Raw genomic sequence first — 22,185 nt, forward strand, 5'->3', positions numbered from 1 at the left:
AACTGTGATAAAAAAAGTCACTTAATTATCAATTTTTAACGACATGTACAAAAATCACAAAAGGATATTTTTAACGACGATTTACTAAGACTTATTTCGATAGAACTTGATGAAAATTAAGTCGAACTATTAGAACTTATTAATAATTTATCCATAAAAACTATGCACACAAATGGAAAACATACAACGAAAAAACAATAAGTCTCGCTCTATATTTTTGTATCTATACACCTACCACTGCTGTTAATTACGGAAGGAATCAACATTTTCTAGAACTAATCACACCATTGTTTATTATAGGGACTCAATCAATCTAAATTTCTAATTAGACAATAACAAATAGTAGCATTTCAAAAAGTAATAACATAGTTGAATAAATCAAAGCCGTGAATTATTAGGGAGAGAGTGGTTCCCAACTACCTCATAGAAAATATAAATAAAAGAAGTCCTCTGCACGGTTGACCCACTTGCCATGCTCATAGATATGTCAGATAGATGGACATTTCAAGGGGGGGGAGAGAGAGAGAGAGGGATGAAGCAATTCAGCCATTTCAGCCACCGACACCTTCTAAATTTCACAGAAGTGGAAGAGGAAGATGAGATCATATGCTCAGGTTGTGAGCTAAACCTTTCTGGCTCAGCAGCATACAGTTGCACCAAGTCCAATTGCAGCTTCACCATCCACACCTCATGTTTCGAACTCCCACAACGAATTCGACACCGATCTCACCCCAAACACCCTCTCATTCTTCTCTCATCCCCACCATACAGCGACGGTGAGTTCACCTGTGATGCCTGTGGTGAATCTGGTGTTGCTTTTACATACCATTGCTCTACATGCAGTTTTGATCTTCATGTTGGTTGTGCTTCATTGCCTGAGAGTGAAGATTGTGATGATCATGAACACTCGCTTACTCTCTTCTATTCTTTCCCAAAAGAAGAGCAAGACTCCATCTTCATCTGTGATGTTTGTCATTGTCCTGTTGCCAAGAACTGTTGGATCTATTATTGTAAGGTCTGCAATTATGGAACCCATTTGGATTGTGTAACAGCTCAAGAATGTCCGGATGAAGAATGAGAACTCGGGCCGCGTTTGACAAATGTTTTTTTTGGTATAATTCCTTTTGCTTTTTTAACTTCTAATAAAATATTTGACGGATGCTCTTTTAGTAGTTTATTTGATTTCGTAAATGGGATTTTTTTATGATTTTATTGTTTTTGAAAAATGGTCCATATAATTTTGTTTTTTTTACTTTTATTTTTTGTTTTAAAATATAAATGATTGTATATGAATGTGAATATCATTATTTTGTATCTAAGAATGAAAAAAAAAATGGTAAAAAATAAAATATATATATGTATAACATCACTCTTTGTTTTCTTGGGACAAAATGAAAATTTAATCCTTATTTGATTTTTTTCTTTTTTGGGTAATGCAAGAAAGTGAAGGTGAAACAACAATATTTTGACTTTAACAAGCGAGTGCGTTGCTTGAGAAAATGTAGACAAATTTTACATTTTTGTTTGTCATTTAATTAGTTGTTGCCAAACAAACTACTTTTTTTCTTTTTTTTTTGTTTTTTTCCCCGACATTTTGGCAAAACTGGTTAAATAAGTGGTTACTAATCAGCCCTAGTTTTCTCATTCCTCGCTAAGATTTCTGTGGAAAAAATGTTAAGGGTTTTAAAATTTTATTAAAAAAATATTTCATCAAATGTCTCGTATGAATATAGTTCTCACAATTATGTGAGACCCACTCCATGCAATACATTTGCTAAAATATTTTGTAAAAAATTTTAATATCACTAACATTACTCATACTATAGTGATGAGATTTTAACTGTCAAACCTTGTTCTTTTAAAAATAGGACAAAAATGAGATATCAACAACTAAAAGCTCACCCATATCGAATCAAGGACTCTTCTATTGTTGTTTCAGTGACTTATGTAGTGTTTCCCTCAACTCAATCTACAGACATACTTTTTGGGTAAGATGCAAAGTCAAGTGGAAACAGCCCAGATTGTACGGTAAGAAATCACTTAGTGCATTTTTTTATTTTTTTTTTATTTTTTTGGTTTTCAGCCGTCCCAATCATCCCTAGGGTTTTAGTCATTCATATCGGTGAGTGTGTTGTAGTCTTGATGTTATAGATTTTCATCTTACTTGTTAGATTTTAGAATTCGTCACGATGATTATGATAAAAATGGAGCAAATTTTGTCTGTGTTCATACATTCAAATCATTAATCGTCACAGATCGAGCCACCTTTTGACAGCGGTTGAGATTCTCCTTACGGAGAGTTTCCCGAGATCGATGGGAGGCTGTCTCATATCCTATTGCCTGGGGGACCAAAGTTTCTGCTATTACCATTTGGGAATGGCCATGAGAAATACATTCACAAATATATATATATTATTCACCCAAAAAAAAAAAACCAAGAAAAAAAAAAAGAAAGGGTAAATAACACTTTATCACGCTGTGTTTGGTTGGAAATGTGGAAAGGAAAAGGGAAAAATATATAAAAAATTATATAAAATATAAATATATTTTACTTATATTTCACCTACCTCTTTCTTTTGTTTTTTCAAATTCCCTTTCAAATCTCTTAACCACACATAATAAGGTTTGGTCAAAAAACACCAAGCCCCCTAAATATTACTAGGTAATACTTATCCTTCGTATGTATCAAAACAGACGTGACAGAAAATATGAGAAGACAAAAGTAACCATGAAATGGTTTTTAAGCTTGTTAAACTTTTTTTTTTTTGATAGGCCAAAAAAAAAAAAAAAAAACTTTATTGATGACAATAGAAGGTACAAGTTGTACATACAGAACATCAATAAAGCAAAGACGGAGCAAAGAGCACCACAATGGACTAAATCATCTCAATTGATAGCATATGAGTTTAAGCTTGTTAAACTGATATGTTTGATTTCCACATTCAGTGATCACAATCACAATTGGCTACTCCTCTCTCTTTATCTTTATTTATCTCTTTTCCTCTGTATTTTTCCTTTCTTGCCATACATGAATCCCTCTTGATATGTATATATACACACACACACACATGAAACACACATTGTCACGCCACCCCGTCAAGAAAAAAGCTTTGTGTTGCGTGTGAGACGAAGCTGACAGACAGAAGAGACAAATGGGAAAAATTACACAACCATTTTAAACTGAAATGCTGAGAAAGTCGATGTCAAGCACAAGCAACAACCAAGACTCTCTTCAGATTCTACTAACCCAGTTTTTTTTTTTCTTTTTTTTTTTTGGGATAAATTACAAATACACCCCTGAGGTTTGATTAAAATACGAATTACCTCCTGTGGTTTGAAAAATTACAAATACCTCCCTCTCAGAATTTTTTATTTAATAGAATTAATTGAAAAAATGAAATTTCTAACTGTTCACATATACAATAATAAAATTATCTGATTATTAATTGAAATAAAATTTTAACATTATTAAATACCGTTATTTAACTTGATGATTTATTAATAAAATGACACATTTGTTATGTAATTAGAAACCTTAAGGGGCATAATGTAATTTCTAAAACCACAAATGATAATTTATAATTTAAGTAAACTTCTGGGAGTGTGTTTGTAATTTATTGTTATTATTTTTTTTAACAAGCTTGCTAACAATAATTTTTTATATCATTTTTTGTATTGCTTTTGTTCAAGATTTGGTTACTGTGAGAAAAGCAACATAGAGTTCAAAATTCTAAATTAAACACATACAGGGCTCTGTTGCATTACCCTTTTGTTTGTGTCTCTGTTTTGTGAACCAAACATGCTCAAGCTTGTTTGTTGAGTAATGACTGAAAAATGTCAGAAACACGTAATTTAAGTTCTACAATTCAACCACAATAACATAACAAACAAATCGATCTTAAGTGAAGACATAGCTTATCATGTCATTGTAGACAAAAATGTGGGTCTCAATATTTTTCCTGAATTATTTGTTTTCCTTAACCAAAAAATATATATGTATATATATATATATATTTAACTTCATTAGTGAATTAGGAACCACCAAAAGGTATGGAAAACAGTGCACTTTTAGTTGTTAAAACAACAAAACCTGTCATGAGAATTCCATGATCTTTTAAAATCAAAGCTTGATCACGAGAAAAATCAAATACATGATGAGACAAATAGTAGAGAAATTGAGGGACAAGAGGAAAACTTGTCCGCATCAACAATTAAAGGAGAAATGAGTTGATAGAACTCTCTCACCTCCAGCCATTAATTGAAGGAGAAATGGGTGGATGGAACTCACTCAACTCTGGCCCATCCGCAATCACCCTCACAACCACCCTTTCTCTCTCTAGAAACCCACTTGCTAATTTGGATGACTTGTGTCCAGTATAGTCTTTGCAAATTTAGAGTGAAAACAGAGTTATAATTGTCCATTAAGTGGTCAAATATGATAGAAGCAAAGCGTCACGACCCAAATCCGTTCCTATAGGTTTAACATCGTAACCGGCCAGTAATCCTTGAATTACGGAAGGCCTCTGAACTGATTAACAAAATTAAGGGACTAGTGGAAGTAAATACATAAATATAATTATCAAACGAGCTGTGTAGACTCACATGAAACAGAATATTTAAAACTTCAAATACATAACCAAAAATCATTTTCACATTAAACCCACACACTTAACTATAACATCTTAAGTACTGCCAACAAAATCAAAACAAGTCTTATATATAGAAACAACCAAAACTTATAACATGTGACATTTCAGGAACCTCCACATGAGGCACAACGGTTGGCTGACCACAAAACACAGATTCAGACAAAAGCCTTCAGGCTCGAACTCCAGAATGCCCACCTATACATATATATACACACAGTAAGTTAAAACCCAGTGAATAACATTAAGGTAAAGAGGTTAGTAAACGAAATCCGAACATGTCATAAGCGTAAAACAAATCATAGCATAATCATTCTCGTATCTGAACATAATAATGGTACATCCCATAGAACACATCACATATCGTCTTCCGACTAGAGTAATCGGTTTCGGATACCGATTAAACACATATCACCACAATGAAGTGGCTAACAAGATCTCGTATCACATATATATCATGGACCCGTATTAATATGCCGTCCCCCATGACTTGGGGCTATCTATGGATGTCATAATAGATTTCAAACATAGGACATTCGTTCATGTAAACAAATATTATTTCAGAAATCATAACTTATCAAATCACTTTTGAAACATAATTCATATGAACATATCTTTACAATAACGTTACTCACAGTGGGCTCCCGTAAACGGTCAATCAATCTCCGAATGTTGACCTACAAACACAAAAGTACATAACACAAACATATCATATCATATCATTACACATTCATATGGCCATCACGGCTTAGCTTTCTTTATGTTGTTTTTCTTATTCAGTCCAATTCTCAACTCATTAACACATGAATCACATTCTTGAGTCTCGGATTAGTCTCATATTTTCTAATTCAAACACTCATATTATTTCTTGGTTCATTACTCTTAAATGACTCACAATTCATGCCTAAATATGCTCAAAAAATGATAGGAACAAAAGTATGAAAACTGAATGCCTTTTGAAAATATGTTGAATTTGGCCTGGCCGCTCGAGCGTATCTTTGGTCACTCGAGCGGACTGGTCTGCTGCAAAAGTACTGGATGGTCTCAATCTACGCTCGAGCCACAACTTCTGCGCTCGAGCAGATCAACAATATACAAAGGGTTCGCTCCAGCGTCCAAGTGGTCGCTCGAGTGGGTTGTAATAGCCTACAAAACTACTGGACGCACAAAATGTTCGCTCGAGCAGCAAATCCCCCGCTCGAGCAACCTTCAAAAATTCTAGGTTTCCAAAACAGAGTTTTGAGCTTCCAAATACAAATTCAATGGCAAATTCGTGCATGGCTTGTTCATAAACTTGGAAAACTTATTCATAAACATGAATGTATGATTTTCACAAACTCTTTTTACTGAAAACTCATGAATTTACCAAAATTAGACCCAAAACTTTCATGCATGTAGAACATACAACTCTTATCTTCAAAATCCATGATGTTTGGCCAAATCGAGTTTCAAGGCCCTATGCATGGAGCAAATTCCTTCTCAAAACATGAATTCAAGTGATGAAACATGGTGATTCTAACATGCATGTACCAAATAACTTACCATCATAATTTAGATGCTCAAAATCAAACTTAACATGTCAAAACTCCATATTTCCATGCATATATGCCTCAAATTCTTTCCTTCCACTTCCAACATATGCAATTGAGCCTCAAACCTTTATGAATTATGCATGCATGTGATTTTTAGCTTTTAATTTCATCTCTAATGGCATGGATGATGCTCAAACATGAGAGTTCTTGACAAATTCATACATGCATGTATGACTTAGCAACATTTCCTTCATTCTAAGCTTATTTTATGCATTTAAATTCATAATCTTGAAGAAATCTCATGCTAAATGACTGAGATGCACAATCTAGAGGTTGCAATCTTGCCTAAAGTCTTCAATTAGCTAGATACTTGTACAATCTTGAAGAATTCAAGCCAAAGCCTTCAATTTCTCTTTAATTCCTACACTTTCCCTCTCTAAAAGTGAACTCACTCTCTCTCTAGAATACAATCTCAGATTTTTGCACTCAACAATGGGCAAAGATGAGCTCAAATGAGCTTAAGGGCTCATATATATAGTTATGATGTCATAATACATTAATTAAAACATAAGGCTTGGCAAACGCAACTTAATTAATCAGATTGAATCAATTTTTAATAAAATTTTTCATAACATTCTAAAAATTCTAAATAACATATTCATGTAACCAATTCCGATTTCGGACGCCGATAAAGCTTTCAATTTTCATATCAAAGCGGATTTCACAATAGATATTACTATGATTAACAGATAGAAAATCAAATAGCATGCAAAAATACACAATTAATATATAATTATTTTAATCACTTGAATAACGTCCTCAATCACAAATTAGTAATTAATTACGGATCGGGGTTTTTACACAAAGCTCGCAATTATTTATGTTGCGCTTGTGATACATGCACTGTTAAGTTTGACGGAAATGTCAATGGTTACAGTTTGGTAGCAAGCATGAGGGGGTTTAGTGTGACAAAGTAAACATTGAGGGTGCTCGATGTTTTTTAACATAACCTCATGGGAATAAAGTGTTATTTACTCACAAAGAGATCACTTAGTGGAAAAAGAAGTGATTGAGTGATGACAACCAAGAAAGTGGGCTTGGAAGCAGTCTTCCTTTAAAGATCTGCGTACTCAAACTTATTTTGCAGATTGCAAGCATAGACATAGAGCAAAATGCAATTTTAAATTGAGCAATGTATACGACAGGAAATATGGGTCAAAGGATTGTAATAGTAGCACTTGATTTTGTTCAAAATAAAATGATCAGTATATGTATTGTTTTTTATATTATTTTATTATCATTTTTTTTCCAAGTTGGTTGTCATTGATAGGAAGTATATCTTCTGACCATTCAAATCAATCACTCTATTTTGGATTAATGATTTTCTTTGGATTTAGATCCTCTTCATCATCGATCTATGATTAATTAGAATATTTAGTTGCCATACATCTTTGCTGACTAAATTTTTGTTTTTAGCGATTAAGAATTTAATCGTAAAAAATGTAATTTCTTGTAGTGAATATACATTTTCATTTAAATATATAAAGTTACAATACATCATTAAAATTCATCCTTCTATAATTATTATTGCAATTTAAATTTTAAATATTCCCTAATTGTTTTCCGATTGAAATAACGATATGTTGATGTGGTTGCTTCACAACCATTGATTATAAAACTGACTAATATAAATAAACTAAATCTGTTATTTTTTTTTAATTCTACCATTAAAATTATGTTTTTGTCCCTCAACTCCTGCTATTTTTGTCACTAATTCATTTCCCCAATTTTATTGAGATCCCTTTTTTTTTTTTTTTTTTTTCTTCAATTCCCTTGATTTCTTGCAATAATTCAATCTCGTGAACTTTATTTTGTAGACCTCTGGTCCTTTCCTCGATATTACCAAAAACTTGCTTGCTCCATTCGTGTAAAGTAATTTTCAATCCCTGCGATGCCCGATCATTTTTTCTTTTAGACTTATTTATAAGTCTAAATAAGTGAACTTATTGTCTAATAGACTTTGTGAGAATTAATGGAGTTTTTTTATTAAATATTATTAAAAAACGTCACTAATTGTTAATGTGGGAATATATTTTTGAGTACCAATACGTGGCAAGGTGACGCCGATGTATCAGCCGAGGTGCCACATGTCCTGGTTGTAACGCCGAGATGATTTCGGCGTGGCCAAGATTATCTCCGAAGATATCGGAATCCGAGATAAGCGGATAAGGGACAAGAGTCCTAGAATGAGAGACGATTTCAGTTTGGGTAAAGATATCACTCTTAGAGAGTTTATCCCAATCCTACTGGGAGTCCCAGATTAGCAGTAATCCTAAGTCCATTGAAGCTAGGCTTCTATTGGGACTAGGTTTGTGTTAACTATAAAAGAGAGGCACCCCATGGATCTAAGGTACACAATTTGTATTGTGAACAATGAGATTAGAACTATTGATTATCTTTGAGAGATATACTGACTTGATCGTTGCAGTGCCCCCGGGTGGACGAACCACCGTCGGAATTTTCTCTTTCTGTTGCAGGTTAGACAGGTGTCATCTATTCTGTCAGTGTTCTCCAACTGAAAACTAAGTTGGCGGTGTGATCGAAAAATCACCCACACAGTTAATTTTCAGTACCAATTTAAAAATTTTGCTACAAGAATTGTCACTAATTATAAATTTTAGTGACAGTTCAAAAAAATCATCACAAAAAAAAGTCAATAATTTTCAACTTTTAGAGACAGTTTGAAAAATTCGTCATGAAAAAAGTCACTAATTATAAGTTTTAGCAACAATTTGTAAAAATCGTTATAAAAAAGTCACTAATTGTCAATTTTTAGTAACATGCAAAAAACTGTCATAAAAATTAATTTTAGTGACGAGCTTCATAATGATAGCCCAGGCCTAGGCCTAAGGGCTCGGGCTGGGCTCGAGCCCAAGCCCAAATAGGCCGAGCCTACCCCGGACCACGGGTGGGTTTCGGGCCGCTCACGAGCCGCAGGCTATTTTTACACTCCTACTTGCACCCCTCCATGTGTTAGTTATTTTTTTCCTCTTCTACCACTTGCTTGTAGTTTCTCTAAAACATACAATTTCCTCTCTCTCTCTCTCTCTCACACTCACAAAAACCCTCTCATTTCATATTTGATTTGCCGTCCTCCGCTGTCGTACTATGTCACTGTTCAACAATAGAGAGTAGCGAACCTCCATCAAATTACATATCTCCATTTGAAGGGGTGATTTGGGTCGATTTTAGAAAAGATTTGATCGTGCGTGATATCAACGACCAAGCCCAACACCTCACCTCCACCGTCATCCTCAACCATAACGGTAGTATCTAGGCTTAGAGCTCTTCCTTTCCTTAGGTCGTCTCTCTTTGTCTCTCTCTCTCTCCATATATATATATATATATATATATATTCATGTTGTGATTATAACATATATATTTTTTTCTTTCTAATTGCTAGAATGTGGTTCGAACTAGATGTTTCATGAATAAATCCATGTGCTATATGTTTTTTCATTAGCATTGTGTTTGTACTGCTTGCTTGATGAATTTCAAAGATTGATCCATATATTCTAGGGTTAAAAAACCACATTTCAAGTTGGATCCTAGATCAACTGCTTCATGGCATACAACGCACATTCAAGGTATCCATTTTTTTGCTGCCTCATCCACTTGTAAAAGTTAAAGATCTATCTCTCAAGGGTTTATCTCCGTCAACCTTCCCATCCGATCCAGATCTCAAAGCTCATGATCATTTTCAGTGTCTCTCCTTTCAATCTTGGAACATGTAGGAAATTGATTGTTGGATACATTTCAATCTGTGATTTTGACTTTTGACAATAGATCTGTGATTTTTTTTTTTTTTTTTTGTGGTGGTGGTGATGATATGATGATGATAAAGAAACAAATTGTAACAAATTTGTTTAAAAAAATTGATAATTAGGATAGAAATTAAATACTAAACTATACCAAATTCTATCAGAATAATGGCAAGTCCAGGTATCGATCCACAGGGACTATTGTGAAATTAAACTAATTTAATTGTCAAATTCCTAAATTAATTTTGATAAAAAGATTGGATGTTTATAACCTAATTTAATAACGAATAAATTAAACTAAGGAATTAAATTATCAAGAATAATTGAATTTAGGTTTACTGAATTGGGGAAAAATCCTAGGGTAGAGAATTCACCACTAACCACATAATTAGAGTTTCCAATTGAAATTAATTATGCTATGGTTTGAACGAATTAATGCTTCATAACTACAAGCTCAAAGCATTTAACAAGAAGATCATCACATGCAATGTACGAGCACGAACCATCTCAAGTAATACGAATCGTTCACTCTAAACTAGGGTAGTGATACGACTCGTTCCTCGTAGCATGATTCGTCTCATACCTTGAATGTGAAGGAATAGAAAACTCATGTATGGATAATATTTAACAATCACAGAAAGTCAAATATTTGAAAAGATAATGAAAATTATTTATAAAGAATTTCTAAAACACCATACAATGGTTCAAACCTTTACATAATATAAAATCAAAAAAGAAAACTACATAATTACATGGCTAGGGTTTCATCAAAACCCTAGAAAAGAAGACTAGCCACTTATGGAGGAGTGGAAGGAGGTAGAAGGAGAAGGAACAACCATGGGAGACATCTTTGAAGCTTCTTGTTTCTTCCTCTTTTTGCAAACCCTAGCCTCCCTCTTTAGGTCAAAACAATTTTCAGAACCCTAATCCAGCCTTTTACTTGCCTTTTTATACTTCCAATCTCGTCCAAACAGGTTTAAAACGTCGGTTTGACTTTCCCAGGAAAAGTCAACGCACGTGCGGGAAAGTCAACGCACGTGCGGAAAAAGTCAACGCACGTGCGAGAAAGTCAACTCTGCCCAAATTCTGTCTTTTAGCTCATTTTATGCTTCGACGATGTACAACCTGATTGACACTCAACACACATAAAATATACAGTTTGACCAGCAAGTGAAGTTAAGAGATTCTAATTAACGGCCTCAATGATGTACATTTCGGCCTTAATCAGATAGATTTGTTTTGAATATATCTATTCAAAATTTGAATAGATAATATGATGGATCTATTCTAAATTTGAATAAATAGGAGCTTGGTATTGCATCAGATAGGGGTTGGTTTGGCTATGTATTTCAATAGATAGAATTCGGTTTGACTTGATATTTCAATAGATAGAAAAAAAAATTGAACAATTAATAAAATTAAAACAGATATTTGAACAAATAAAGGAAAAAATTGAACAAATAGTCAAAAATTTTAAATAGATAGTGAAAACTTTGAAAAGATAGATATAAATTTAAACATGTAGCAAATAATTTGAACAGATAGATATAAATTTGAATAGGTAGAAATAATTTTAACAGATGGTCAACAAAATTAAACAGATAAAAAAAGTCAACAGATAAATTAAAGGAAAAAATTAGAAACAAAATGTTTTTCAAAACAAACAAAAGGACTTTTTACCAAACTATTTCGCAAAGATGGACCTCTCACCAACAAAAAATATTCACTAAACTTAATGTCTTAGAGCATCTCCAACGGTGTACCAAATGTTTCACCAAATCTGAGTCAAAAAGGGGTCATTTCCTTAATTTGATACTTCGCGCTCCAACGGTTCAACATCAAATCCGTTTCATCAAATTTGCGCTGGGCAACCGGTTGGTTGACCGGCCGGTCGACCGGCCGGTCAACCGGTAACGGCAAATTTTTTTTTTTTTTTTTTTACCGGTTTGAACCTTTTTTTTTGAACTTTTTGAACTTTTGGTGGTCGACCGGGTGGTCAACCGGCCGGTCGACTGGGTGGTCGACCACCTAGGCAAATTTTTTTTTTTTTTTTTTTGACTGGTTTCGACCTTTTTGTGAACTGTCTGAACTTTCTCCGGGGTGACCGGTTGGTTAACCGGTTGGTCAACCGGATGGTCGACCCGTTCGTCTCATCCCAACGGTTAGGAACAGTGATTTGGTGAAATGCTTCGTCTGCACTCAGTTTGGTACCATTTTTTGCTGAATTCTGGATTTGATATCGATTTGGTGAAAACGTTGGAGCTTAAAAAAGTGGCTTTTTCACCAAATTTTAAATTTGATGCCAGGTTTGGTTCACCGTTGGAGATGGTCTTATACCCTCCTTAGGTTAGACTTTTCAACAATTTTCTTTCAAATTTTTCGTTTTTTCCTGTCCTTTCATTTGTGTTTTATAAATATAAGGGGAAAAAAATGAAGGTGAATAAAAAGGATACAATTGTTTACACAAACCAATGAAGAGATTGTCATTTTATTTTATTTTATTTTATTTGTTTCAAAAAAAAAATGGATAGTTTATTTTTAAAAATAAATTTGTTGTTCCCTTTTTTCGGAGGCAAACATTAAAAAAAAATGAAAAGTTTATATATATTTGATTGACCTAATTTTTTTTTTCGTTAATAATATACATCGAGGACATTATAAAATAAACTATTTAGATTACAGACACGAAAACTGTTGTCACAACCCACTCTCCGTACCCAAAGGTTAGACATCGTGATGGCCAGTAACCGAGGTTACCTCCGGCTAATTCTTTAAACAAATTAATAAACGCAAGCGGAATGAATATTTAAATAAGGGTACTAAAATAATCATAGGAGCGTCTATTTTTATTAAAAAATGTATTGACCAAAAATGTCGATATTTACATAAAAAAAAAATACATCAATAAAAGTACTTTGTGCCTACCCCAGACGCTGGTCCCGACATGTCACCTGAAAGTGGTAAAAAACTATAAGCTCATGGCAGAGTGAGAAATATTATAGTAAGAGTATAAGGCATAAAATTCACCATGGATAATTAGTTAGGCCAAAAAGAGCTTGATATTAAAATGCACCATATATAATACGGAGATCATTTAACATATAATACGGAAATCACTATACAACCATAACCACGGTACATCACTAAGTGCCAAGCACTACACTGGTCAATGGATCCACGACAAACACTGAACCACAAAGTGGTCAATCGCCAATGGTTATTTAAGTCTCCCAAAGCATGGGACTCACTAGCCAATGGTTATTTAAGTCTCCCAAGACATGAGACTCCCGTGGTGGTACTCACAAAACATATTTTTATATAAGGTCATAGCCAAATATTCTTTAAAAGTAAAACAAACATATTAATGAATTTCCTTTTAAACAAATAGGGTTCATAAAATAATCCACGTAACTGAAATTTTTTATAGAACATAACTTTTATTAATATACTAATAAAATATAACTTTTATAAAATAAATTTTGATAAGTTAAAACATCAACAAAATATATTTTTATAATTTAAAATATAATATAACTCATCTTAAATTTAATACCTTACTCTTTCTTTCTATTATCAAAACCTCTCCCTTCTCTTCCCTCTTTTCTTTTCTTCGTTTCCTTTCTTCTTTCTCTCTTAACCAGGGACTGATCCCTTCTTCCCTATTTATAGCAAAGTGACGCCACTATCAAGCCAACACGTGGCCAATCCGTATCTCCCGCGGATCTGCTTCTTAATTCACCTGATTTGCATGTTATCAATTTAGATTTGTATTTATCTTAAATTTAGAGTAATTATATTTTGACCTAATATTTTAATATAATTATATGAATTAATTAATTTTGAATTAAATTACACTTTATTTTATACTAACAGAAAATTAATTATTTATTTATATTTTTGTACGGGGAGCAAATATTCCGGCGTGCCCGTATTCCTTTCTTCCGGGCTCCGTCAATATCCGATCACCTGCGAGCAAATAACGGTGAGCTACCCGGCGGTGTGTGGCCGGAAAAACCCTCCGACGGTCAAGTTAGCACACACCTTAGATGGAATAGAGAGAAGGGAGAGAGTGTTTGAGTGTAAGGATTTCTTACAGAGATGTTCGTGTATCCCGTATGGGGGGCGCAGACATGCCTATATACCTTCTGAGCCCCTTACCCACTCCCAGTCATCTCCTGACACGTGGCTCTGCTATCCCATCTGTCAGCATAGACCTTGCTGAACATCACCTAATCTCAACTGCCTGACTTCACAGCTGGAGCTCGGCAGCCTAGCTGCTCTACCACGGCCATGCCATGCTTCATACCCATGCGCCTAACCAGACAAACACATGGAGGACCGGGCTAGGCGGCATCCCGGCAAAGCCTAGCCCGGGTACCTCCTTTGGTCGGCCTTCCTGCCGGTCAATCAACTACCTCGACTGACCACGCCTTTCCGGGCGCCGGTCACTCGGTCTGTCTGGCTTCGACCATCCTCGGACCGAGCATCCTGGTCCGACCGGTCACTTCCTGGCCGAGCAGTTTCTGTTCGGTCCGGGGTGGCACACACTCAGTCCAAACTCTGCCCGGCCCAAATCTGTCCGGCACAACTCTGCCCGGCCCAAATCTGTCCGGCACAACTCTGTCCGGCCCAAATCTGTCCGGCACAACTCTGCCCGGCCCAAATCTGTCCGGTATAACTCTGTCCGGCCCAAATCTGTCCGGCACAAAGTCCATATCATTAATCTCCCTCTCAATTGCCCCTTAATTCCGTCCGCTGAAGCGTGACTGGGATTACCTATCCTGATCGGGGTAATACTTCCTCGGTCCTCAATATGCAAGATGGTGACCGCACTAAGAAAGCGAGCAAGGTCCGCTCCACGACTTCCTTCTTGGCGAGCAACATCAGCTCGGTCAAGGAACTTCCAAGGTCAGCGAGCAAGGTCCGCTCCGCAACTTGCTTCTTGGCGAGCAACATCAGCTCGGTCAAGGAACTTCCAAGGTCGGCGAGCAAGGTCCGCTCCGCGACTTGCTTCTTGGCGAGCAATAACAGCTCGGTCAAGGAACTTCCAAGGTCGGCGAGCAAGGTCCGCTCCGCGACTTGCTTCTTGGCGAGCAACATCAGCTCGGTCAAGGAACTCCGAGGAAGGCGAGCAAGGTCCGCTCCGCGACTTCCTTCTTGGCGAGCAAAAACAGCTCGGCAAGGAACTCCGAGGAAGGCGAGCAAGGTCCGCTCTGCGACTTCCTTCTTGGCGAGTAAAAACAGCTCGGCAAGGAACTTCCAAGGTCAGCGAGCAAGGTCCGCTCCGCGACTTGCTTCTTGGCGAGCAACAACAGCTCGGTCAAGGAACTTCCAAGGTCGGCGAGCTAGGTCCGCTCCGCGACTTCCTTCTTGGTGGACAAGATCAGCTCGGCCAAGGAACTCCAAAGAAGGCGAGCTAGGTCCGCTCCGCGACTTCCTTCTTGGCGGACAAGATCAGCTTGGCCAAGGAACTCCAAAGAAGGGGAGCAAGGTCCGCTCCGCGACTTCCTTCTTGGCGGACAAGATCAGCTCGGCTAAGGAACTCCAAAGAAGGGGAGCAAGGTCCGCTCCGCCACTTCTTTCCTGGCGGACAAGAACAACTCGACTGGACCCTCGGAGTTGAGCAAATCATCAACTCTTCAGCCGGAGTAAAACATCTCGGCTGGAACCTCGCAGTTGAGCAAATCATCAACCCGTCAGCCGGAGTAAAACATCTCGGCTGGAAATTCGTAGTTGAGCAAATCATCAACTCTTCAGCCGGAGTAAATCATCTCGGCTGGAACCTCGCAGTTGAGCAAATCATCAACCCGTCAGCCGGAGTAAATCATCTCGGCTGGAACCTCGCAGTTGAGCAAATCATCAACTCTTCAGCCGGAGTAAATCATCTCGGCTGGAACCTCGCAGTTGAGCAAATCATCAACTCTTCAGCCGGAGTAAATCATCTCGGCTGGAACCTCGCAGTTGAGCAAATTATCAACTCTTCAGCCGGAGTAAATCATCTCGGCTGGAACCTCGCAGTTGAACAAATCATCAACTCTTCAGCCGGAGTAAATCATCTCGGCTGGAACCTCGCAGTTGAGCAAATCATCAACTCTTCAGCCGGAGTAAATCATCTCGGCTGGAAATTCGCAGTTGAACAAATCATCAACTCTTCAGCCGGAGTAAATCATCTCGGCTGGAACCTCGCAGTTGAGCAAATCATCAACTCTTCAGCCGGAGTAAAACATCTCGGCTGGAAATTCGCAGTTGAACAAATCATCAACTCTTCAGCCGGAGTAAATCATCTCGGCTGGAACCTCGCAGTTGAGCAAATCATCAACTCTTCAGCCGGAGTAAATCATCTCGGCTGGAACCTCGCAGTTGAACAAATCATCAACTCTTCAGCCGGAGTAAATCATCTCGGCTGGAACCCCGCAGTTGAGCAAATCATCAACTCTTCAGCCGGAGTAAAACATCTCGGCTGGAACCTCGCAGTTGAGCAAATCATCAACTCTTCAGCCGGAGTAAAACATCTCGGCTGGAACAGAAGAGTAGGCCCCTTATCCACTATTATTTCGGACACAACAAAGCTCTTCAGCAAAAGTAATTCACTTCTATTACATTGACAAAAAGAGTATTTGCATTCAGAAGTGTAGGGGAAACAAGTCCCTCAAAAAATTACATAAGGCCGCATTCCATGGCCGGGGTACGCCTTTGCCATCCAAATCTTCTAAGTTGTATGCCCCCTTGCCCGGTTATCTTGTAAGGCTCCTCCTAGTTTGCCCCTAGCTTGCCTTCACCCGGCACTAGTGCGTTGCTTAAAACCCAGTCGCCCACTTGCTCGTTGCCATCGAGGTTGTCTCCGCGGTGGACGTCGCCGCATCATCCTCTACTCGGATGTGCTCATTGATGCGCTGCATTAGGTGCCACATGGATGTCTGCTGGTTCATTGTAAGCGAATCCCTCAGCCTATGTCCGAGCGGGAGACCGCGCTTGTATTGCGTGATTGCAAGGTTGACCGGGCAATCCAAGATCTCGTTGAAGGTTTCCCAATACCTCGAGTTGTATGCCTTTAGTGTGTCGCTCGGTTCCATTTTGACACTAAGTAAATGATCGACTTCCTTTGGTGTTTTTGTGTTGGTTTTGAAGCGCGTCACAAAGGCTTCGGCCAACTGATGCCATCGTTGTATGCTCCCTTCCGGCAACCTCTCGAACCACTTCAAGCCCAGCTCGCCTAAACTTGACGGGAAGATCAGGCACATAAGTCCGTCATTTCGCCTATGTCCGGCCATAACTTGTCGGAAGTGGCTCACATGCAGGTAAGGATCGGTTTTCCCGTCGTAAAGCGCGAACTTTGGCTGGTGGAAGCCTGCCGGAAGCGGTGTAGTTTCTATTTCCAGGGAGAAAGGGGTGGCACTCAACCTGGCCAAATCTGAATCCACTAGGAGTGGCGCTGCTTGGCGGGGTGGAGGCATTCCGACCTCCTCGCTGGCGTGAACCCCGTAGGATAGCCGCTGGAACGCCGGTATCCTCTGAGCTTCGCGCCGACGAACCCGCTCCTTTAAGACCGCCCGCAAATCCTCTGAATGAGCGGAGTAAGAGTACCTCGAAGTCGTCACCGGACGTGAGGGCCGGTAGGTACTGTCTTGCGCGCTAGACTTCTCTGCATGCACGTCGGAATCACCAACCTGGTAACTTCTGGTAATAGAAATGGATGGAATGCGTCGCTGACTCTGACCGCCTGAACGGCGGGATGGGGTGCGCTCACTGTGGTCACCCACTCTAGCTCCACCTTTCCCTTTGACATGCCGCTTCAGATCCTCCATCTCCGCCGCCATTCGCCGGATGACAGCGTCTTGGTCCCTCAACTTATTTTCCAGACGTCTGGCGTGTGAGTCTCTCCTCCGCCGGTGACCGTCTGGACTCCGTGAATGACCATGACTTCTTCCGCGCTTATCCCGCGCGTCTCCCGACTGTCCGCCAGTGGGCGTTCCCAAGTCAGCCATTGGGTGGACAGCAGGAGGTCCCTCTCTCCTTCGGGTATACTCCGGGGTGGCTCCGTCGATGGCGGACAACGGAAACTCGTCGTTGTTCGCCATGGACGGCGATCAGATGAACCTGGAAGACAAGGTTTTGTCTGTCAAGCTTCCCACAGACGGCGCCAATTGTACGGGGAGCAAATATTCCGGCGTGCCCGTATTCCTTTCTTCCGGGCTCCGTCAATATCCGATCACCTGCGAGCAAATAACGGTGAGCTACCCGGCGGTGTGTGGCCGGAAAAACCCTCCGACGGTCAAGTTAGCACACACCTTAGATGGAATAGAGAGAAGGGAGAGAGTGTTTGAGTGTAAGGATTTCTTACAGAGATGTTCGTGTATCCCGTATGGGGGGCGCAGACATGCCTATATACCTTCTGAGCCCCTTACCCACTCCCAGTCATCTCCTGACACGTGGCTCTGCTATCCCATCTGTCAGCATAGACCTTGCTGAACATCACCTAATCTCAACTGCCTGACTTCACAGCTGGAGCTCGGCAGCCTAGCTGCTCTACCACGGCCATGCCATGCTTCATACCCATGCGCCTAACCAGACAAACACATGGAGGACCGGGCTAGGCGGCATCCCGGCAAAGCCTAGCCCGGGTACCTCCTTTGGTCGGCCTTCCTGCCGGTCAATCAACTACCTCGACTGACCACGCCTTTCCGGGCGCCGGTCACTCGGTCTGTCTGGCTTCGACCATCCTCGGACCGAGCATCCTGGTCCGACCGGTCACTTCCTGGCCGAGCAGTTTCTGTTCGGTCCGGGGTGGCACACACTCAGTCCAAACTCTGCCCGGCCCAAATCTGTCCGGCACAACTCTGCCCGGCCCAAATCTGTCCGGCACAACTCTGTCCGGCCCAAATCTGTCCGGCACAACTCTGCCCGGCCCAAATCTGTCCGGTATAACTCTGTCCGGCCCAAATCTGTCCGGCACAAAGTCCATATCATTAATCTCCCTCTCAATTGCCCCTTAATTCCGTCCGCTGAAGCGTGACTGGGATTACCTATCCTGATCGGGGTAATACTTCCTCGGTCCTCAATATGCAAGATGGTGACCGCACTAAGAAAGCGAGCAAGGTCCGCTCCACGACTTCCTTCTTGGCGAGCAACATCAGCTCGGTCAAGGAACTTCCAAGGTCAGCGAGCAAGGTCCGCTCCGCAACTTGCTTCTTGGCGAGCAACATCAGCTCGGTCAAGGAACTTCCAAGGTCGGCGAGCAAGGTCCGCTCCGCGACTTGCTTCTTGGCGAGCAATAACAGCTCGGTCAAGGAACTTCCAAGGTCGGCGAGCAAGGTCCGCTCCGCGACTTGCTTCTTGGCGAGCAACATCAGCTCGGTCAAGGAACTCCGAGGAAGGCGAGCAAGGTCCGCTCCGCGACTTCCTTCTTGGCGAGCAAAAACAGCTCGGCAAGGAACTCCGAGGAAGGCGAGCAAGGTCCGCTCTGCGACTTCCTTCTTGGCGAGTAAAAACAGCTCGGCAAGGAACTTCCAAGGTCAGCGAGCAAGGTCCGCTCCGCGACTTGCTTCTTGGCGAGCAACAACAGCTCGGTCAAGGAACTTCCAAGGTCGGCGAGCTAGGTCCGCTCCGCGACTTCCTTCTTGGTGGACAAGATCAGCTCGGCCAAGGAACTCCAAAGAAGGCGAGCTAGGTCCGCTCCGCGACTTCCTTCTTGGCGGACAAGATCAGCTTGGCCAAGGAACTCCAAAGAAGGGGAGCAAGGTCCGCTCCGCGACTTCCTTCTTGGCGGACAAGATCAGCTCGGCTAAGGAACTCCAAAGAAGGGGAGCAAGGTCCGCTCCGCCACTTCTTTCCTGGCGGACAAGAACAACTCGACTGGACCCTCGGAGTTGAGCAAATCATCAACTCTTCAGCCGGAGTAAAACATCTCGGCTGGAACCTCGCAGTTGAGCAAATCATCAACCCGTCAGCCGGAGTAAAACATCTCGGCTGGAAATTCGTAGTTGAGCAAATCATCAACTCTTCAGCCGGAGTAAATCATCTCGGCTGGAACCTCGCAGTTGAGCAAATCATCAACCCGTCAGCCGGAGTAAATCATCTCGGCTGGAACCTCGCAGTTGAGCAAATCATCAACTCTTCAGCCGGAGTAAATCATCTCGGCTGGAACCTCGCAGTTGAGCAAATCATCAACTCTTCAGCCGGAGTAAATCATCTCGGCTGGAACCTCGCAGTTGAGCAAATTATCAACTCTTCAGCCGGAGTAAATCATCTCGGCTGGAACCTCGCAGTTGAACAAATCATCAACTCTTCAGCCGGAGTAAATCATCTCGGCTGGAACCTCGCAGTTGAGCAAATCATCAACTCTTCAGCCGGAGTAAATCATCTCGGCTGGAAATTCGCAGTTGAACAAATCATCAACTCTTCAGCCGGAGTAAATCATCTCGGCTGGAACCTCGCAGTTGAGCAAATCATCAACTCTTCAGCCGGAGTAAAACATCTCGGCTGGAAATTCGCAGTTGAACAAATCATCAACTCTTCAGCCGGAGTAAATCATCTCGGCTGGAACCTCGCAGTTGAGCAAATCATCAACTCTTCAGCCGGAGTAAATCATCTCGGCTGGAACCTCGCAGTTGAACAAATCATCAACTCTTCAGCCGGAGTAAATCATCTCGGCTGGAACCTCGCAGTTGAGCAAATCATCAACTCTTCAGCCGGAGTAAAACATCTCGGCTGGAACCTCGCAGTTGAGCAAATCATCAACTCTTCAGCCGGAGTAAAACATCTCGGCTGGAACAGAAGAGTAGGCCCCTTATCCACTATTATTTCGGACACAACAAAGCTCTTCAGCAAAAGTAATTCACTTCTATTACATTGACAAAAAGAGTATTTGCATTCAGAAGTGTAGGGGAAACAAGTCCCTCAAAAAATTACATAAGGCCGCATTCCATGGCCGGGGTACGCCTTTGCCATCCAAATCTTCTAAGTTGTATGCCCCCTTGCCCGGTTATCTTGTAAGGCTCCTCCTAGTTTGCCCCTAGCTTGCCTTCACCCGGCACTAGTGCGTTGCCCATGACCTTCCTTAAAACCCAGTCGCCCACTTGCTCGTTGCCATCGAGGTTGTCTCCGCGGTGGACGTCGCCGCATCATCCTCTACTCGGATGTGCTCATTGATGCGCTGCATTAGGTGCCACATGGATGTCTGCTGGTTCATTGTAAGCGAATCCCTCAGCCTATGTCCGAGCGGGAGACCGCGCTTGTATTGCGTGATTGCAAGGTTGACCGGGCAATCCAAGATCTCGTTGAAGGTTTCCCAATACCTCGAGTTGTATGCCTTTAGTGTGTCGCTCGGTTCCATTTTGACACTAAGTAAATGATCGACTTCCTTTGGTGTTTTTGTGTTGGTTTTGAAGCGCGTCACAAAGGCTTCGGCCAACTGATGCCATCGTTGTATGCTCCCTTCCGGCAACCTCTCGAACCACTTCAAGCCCAGCTCGCCTAAACTTGACGGGAAGATCAGGCACATAAGTCCGTCATTTCGCCTATGTCCGGCCATAACTTGTCGGAAGTGGCTCACATGCAGGTAAGGATCGGTTTTCCCGTCGTAAAGCGCGAACTTTGGCTGGTGGAAGCCTGCCGGAAGCAGTGTAGTTTCTATTTCCAGGGAGAAAGGGGTGGCACTCAACCTGGCCAAATCTGAATCCACTAGGAGTGGCGCTGCTTGGCGGGGTGGAGGCATTCCGACCTCCTCGCTGGCGTGAACCCCGTAGGATAGCCGCTGGAACGCCGGTATCCTCTGAGCTTCGCGCCGACGAACCCGCTCCTTTAAGACCGCCCGCAAATCCTCTGAATGAGCGGAGTAAGAGTACCTCGAAGTCGTCACCGGACGTGAGGGCCGGTAGGTACTGTCTTGCGCGCTAGACTTCTCTGCATGCACGTCGGAATCACCAACCTGGTAACTTCTGGTAATAGAAATGGATGGAATGCGTCGCTGACTCTGACCGCCTGAACGGCGGGATGGGGTGCGCTCACTGTGGTCACCCACTCTAGCTCCACCTTTCCCTTTGACATGCCGCTTCAGATCCTCCATCTCCGCCGCCATTCGCCGGATGACAGCGTCTTGGTCCCTCAACTTATTTTCCAGACGTCTGGCGTGTGAGTCTCTCCTCCGCCGGTGACCGTCTGGACTCCGTGAATGACCATGACTTCTTC

General features: G+C 41.0%; 1 non-coding gene across 1 annotated transcript; it reads left to right on the forward strand.

Moving 5' to 3' along the window:
- The first annotated feature begins 403 nt into the window (after positions 1-403).
- LOC114275763 (protein VACUOLELESS GAMETOPHYTES) lies at positions 404-1,177 on the forward strand. The gene has a single exon (XR_014362010.1). It is a non-coding gene; the product is annotated as a protein VACUOLELESS GAMETOPHYTES (transcript).
- Positions 1,178-22,185: the final 21,008 nt, after the last annotated feature.

The sequence above is a fragment of the Camellia sinensis genome, chromosome 2 (assembly GCF_055761805.1).
Source record: "Camellia sinensis isolate YWXY chromosome 2, ASM5576180v1, whole genome shotgun sequence".
NCBI classification, from domain to species: Eukaryota; Viridiplantae; Streptophyta; class Magnoliopsida; order Ericales; family Theaceae; genus Camellia; species Camellia sinensis.